Raw genomic sequence first — 4,597 nt, 5'->3', positions numbered from 1 at the left:
TTCCAGTTCCCTCCCAGTCATACATGCACTACCTGGCAAGAGCCCTGGTGGACAATTGGAAACAGTAGCATCCCCACTGGGAACACTGGGAGACAACTGGGAAACAACTGGGAGCACTGGGAGCATGACCCAGGAATTCCCAGTACCCCCCTCAGTCCCCCATTTCCCTCCACAGCCCTTTACAGCCTCCCAGTCCATTCCCACTATGTCCCCTCCCTGTCCCTCCACGTCCCCTCCCACACTGTCCCACTCCCTTCCCAGTCCCCTCCCAGTCCCTCCCTGTTTATTCCTGTCTCTCCCAGTACCTCCCAATCCCTTCTAGTCCTATCCCAGTATGGGAGGAGACCAGTAGGGACCAGGAGGCACTGGGAGGCATACCTGGACCAGCTGGAGGCATTGCTGGAGCCCTGGGACACAACTGGAAGCAGCAGAAACCCAACTGGGAGCACTAGGGGTCCCTGGGAGGAACTGGGAGACAACTGGGAGAATCTCCCCATGACCCCCAGTGCCCCCCTGAGCCCCTCCAGACCGCCCCAAAGTCTTTCCACAGTCTCTGAGTTCTTTCCAGTGCCATGTAGAGCCCTTCCCAGTACCTCCCAGTTAACCCTTAGACTTCCCCAGTGCCCCCTCACTCCCCCCCAGTAACCCTCCCTACCCCAGATCCTTCCACAGCCTCCCACTGCCCCCCCCAGTTCCCCTCCAGAGCTGTTAACAGCCTCCCAGTCCTTCCCACTATTGTCCTGAGCCCTTTCCAGTACCCTCCCAGTCGTTTTCCAATCCCCTCCCTGTCCCTTCCCAGTCCCTTCCAACTCTTTTCCTTTCCCATTCCCTTCTTAGTTCCCTCCCAATCCCCTCCCACTGGCTCCCCACTCCCCTCCCAGTCCCGTCGCAGTGCACTCCCAGTCCTTCCCAGTCTCTTCCAGTTCCCTCCCATTCCCATTCCAGTGCACCCAGTTGCTCCCTGTCCTTTCCCACTCCCATCCCAGTCTCTTCCCAGTGCCCCCCCAGTCCATCCCAGCCCCTCCCAGTCCATCCCAGTTCCTCCCATTCCATCCCAGTCCCTTCACAGTCCCCAACCAGTGCCTTCCCCATCCCTTTCCAGTCCCCTCTCAGTCATACCTGCACTACCTGGCAAGAGCCCTGGTGGACAATTGGAAGCAGTAGCATCCCCACTGGGAGACAACTGGGAGCACTGGGAGCATGACCCAGGAATTCCCAGTACCCCCCCTCAGTCCCCCATTTCCCTCCCACAGCCCTTTACAGCCTCCCAGTCCATTCCCACTATGTCCCCTCCCTGTCCCTCCAAGTCCCCTCCCACACTGTCCCACTCCCTTCCCAGTCCCCTCCCAGTCCCTCCCTGTTTATTCCTGTCCCTCCCAGTACCTCCCAATCCCTTCTAGTCCTATCCCAGTATGGGAGGAGACCAGTAGGGACCAGGAGGCACTGGGAGACATGCCTGGACCAGCTGGAGGCATTGCTGGAGCCCTGGGACACAACTGGAAGCAGCAGGATCCCAACTGGGAGCACTAGGGGTCCCTGGGAGGAACTGGGAGACAACTGGGAGAGCACTGGGAGTATCTCCCCATGACCCCCAGTGCCCCCCTGAGCCCCTCCAGACCGCCCCAAAGTCTTTCCACAGTCTCTGAGTTCTTCCCAGTGCCATGTAGAGCCCTTCCCAGTACCTCCCAGTTAACCCTTAGAATTTTCCCAGTGTCCCCTTACTCTCCCCCCCGTAACCTTACCCCCACCACAGGTCTTCCACAGCCTCCCAGTACCTTCCAGTACTGTCCTGAACCCCTCCCAGTGCCTCCCAGTCCTTTCCCAGTCTGGGAGGAAGCTGGTAGGGGCTGAGAGGCACTGGGAGGGACTGGGAGCCATACCTGCAGCAGCTGAAGTCAGTTCTGGAGCCATGGGAGACAACTGGAAGCAGCAGGAACCCAACTGGGAGCAACTGGGAGACAACTGGGAGAGCACTGGGAGCACTGTGAGTATCTCCTCATAACCCCAAGTGCCCCCCTCAGCCCCTCCACACTGCCCCAGAGTCTTTCCACAGTCTCTGAGTTCTTCCCAGTGCCATTCAGAGCCCTTCCCAGTACCTCCCAGTTAACCCTTAGAATTTTCCCAGTGCCTCCTCACTCCCCCCCAGTAACCCTCCCCCCCAGAGTCCTTCCACAGCCTCCCAGTACCTCCCAGTACTGTCCTGAGCCCCTCCCAGCCCTTTGCCACTCCCTTACCGCTCCCTTTCCAGCCTGGTTCCTCTCCAGCTAGTCTGACCCCAGCCTGTAGCAATGCCTGGGGTTGTTGTGGTAATGTGTAGAACCTGGCACTTGGATGTGTTCAATATCATGCTCTTGGACTCTGCCTGGAGGAAAGCAGAAAGTATCTATGGAAGGTTTCAGGACAGGAAAGAACAACAGGCTGCGGACGACGGAAGAACGGTCTGATGATAAAGAAGAGCTGACTGCAGTAAACAGCCTGAAGCGCGAGACAGAAGGACGCTCGCCTCCGTGCCGGAGAAGCTCAACCTGATATGGGATGAAGATAATAATGGAGAGCTGCATATCAAAGGAGAAAACTCAATTAGCAGCAGTGGTGCAAGAATGCCAGGGAATTGCTTAGCCTGCTTGATTTTTCCTACATACACTGCTTGTTCTGTACCACTAAACAATTCCTGCTTCACCAACCAGGGAGTCCGTGCATGCTTTCCAAACTCTGCCCATCTGTCCAGCCTGTCAGGGTCCCTCTGCTGAGCTCTCCTACCTTCCAGCAGATCAACTCCTGCCCCCAGCTTGGTGTCATCTGCAAAGTTATTGATGATGGACTCGCTCCCCTCATCCAGATCATCAATACAGATATTGAACAGGATGGGACCCAGCACTGATCCCTGGGGGACACCACTAGTGCCCGGCTGCCAGCTGCATGTGGCACCATTCACCACCACTCTCTGGGCCCAGGACTCCAGCCAGTTCCTAACCCAGCACAGAGTGCTCCTGTCCAGGATGTGGGCTGTTCTGCTTGGCCAGGTGGTTGTTGTGGCAGACAGTGTCAAAGGCCTTGCTGAAGTCCAGGCAGACTACATCCACAGCCTTCCCCACACCTACCAGGCAGTCACCTGGGCATAGAAGGAGATCAGGTTGGTGAGGCAGGACCTGCCCCTCCCACCAAATCTTTGCTGGCTGGGCCTGAGCCCTTGCCCGTCCTGCAGGTTTGCTGTGATTGCCCCCAGGACGATCTGCTCCATAGTCTTGCCAGGCACTGAGGTCAGGCTTACAGGCCTGGAGTTCCCAGGTTCTTCCCTCCAGCCCTTCTCGTGAATGGCATCACACTGGCAGCTTCCAGCCACCTGGGACCTCTGTGGTCATGCAGGACTGGTGGCAAATGTTGGGCAGTGGCTTGGAGCTCATCTGCCAGAGCTCTCTGCCCTGGGATGGATCCCATCTGGTGCCATAGACTTGTGAGGGTCCCAGTGGTATCCCAGTCCCTCCCAGTTCTTTCCCAGTCCTTCTCAGTCAGATTTTTCTGACAGCTCTTGGAAGAACATTTCTGTACAGGTGTTCCCCAGGGCTCCTCAGCTGCTCATAACTCAACAATCTTGGAGGGGAATAAAACCCATGGAAAGCTGAGCGTGAAGTGACAAAGCAGGCACCGCCCCCCCCCAGGGTTGCACCGCCCCCCCCCCAGGGTTGCACCGCCCCCCCCCCAGGGTGGCACCGCCCTTCCCTGCGTGGCACCGCCCTTCCCAGCGTGGCACCGCCCTTCCCAGCGCGGCACCGCCTCCCCCAGCGCGGCACCGCCCCCCAGCGTGGCACCGCCCCCTCAGCGTAGCATCGCCCCCCCAGCCTGAACCCCACCCCCCAGCGTGGCACCGCCCTCAACAACATGGCGCCGGATGCTTTAAAATGGCTCAGTGCAGGGTCGTGGCTGGTAGAGGTTGGAGCTCTTCTGCTGTGTCCCAGGTCAGTGCTAGTCTCTGCTGCTTTGTGGGGTTTCTCTATAGCAGCCGCTGGAGCTGCGCGTGGCTTGGGGGGGTGGCTGCCGGCGGTGCTGCGCGGGGCTTTGGGGGGGTGGCCGCAGGCGGTGCTGCGCGGGGCTTGGGGGGGTGGCCCCAGGCGGGGCTGCGCGAGGCTTTGGGGGCTGGCCGCCGGCGGGGCAGCGCGGGGCTTTGGGGGGGTGGCGGCTGCTGCCTCAACTGTACCTAGAGATACCTGTAACTCTGTGCTTCTAGTGCATGCAATAATGACGGAAGTGTGGAGCTGTAAGTGATAACAGAATTGGCCCTTTATCTCTTTTCTTTTCTAGTACACCCAGTGTTTCCCCACTCCTATTAGGAGTCTTGTCTGCAGGACTCTTGCTGTTCTCCACATGTGGGGTGTGTGTGTATGTCTACATCAGGAGCAGTCTATACGTTGTGCTTTGGAGAACAAGACCACAAGTAAGTCTGCTTTGTGTTGCACTCATGAGGAATGAGCTGCCTTGGGAGGTGATGGAGTCACCATCACTGCAAGTGTTTAAAGTAAGACTGGATGAGGCACTGAGTACCATGGTTTGGTTGACTAGATGGTGGTGGGTGATAGGTTGGACTCAGTGTTCTGGAAGG

At 58.3% G+C, this 4,597-nt stretch overlaps 1 long non-coding RNA gene across 1 annotated transcript; it reads left to right on the top strand.

Moving 5' to 3' along the window:
* Positions 1-1,657: 1,657 nt before the first annotated feature.
* On the top strand, positions 1,658-2,683 carry LOC137448235 (uncharacterized). The gene is made up of 2 exons (XR_010989016.1): positions 1,658-1,984; positions 2,393-2,683. It is a non-coding gene; the product is annotated as an uncharacterized lncRNA (long non-coding RNA).
* The last annotated feature ends 1,914 nt before the right edge of the window (positions 2,684-4,597 follow it).

The sequence above is a fragment of the Melanerpes formicivorus genome, unplaced genomic scaffold (assembly GCF_026170545.1).
Source record: "Melanerpes formicivorus ecotype bairdi unplaced genomic scaffold, bMelFor1.0.p_v2 SCAF_23, whole genome shotgun sequence".
In the NCBI taxonomy this organism is placed as follows: domain Eukaryota; kingdom Metazoa; phylum Chordata; class Aves; order Piciformes; family Picidae; genus Melanerpes; species Melanerpes formicivorus.
This window is presented reverse-complemented; position numbering and strand designations above follow the sequence as displayed.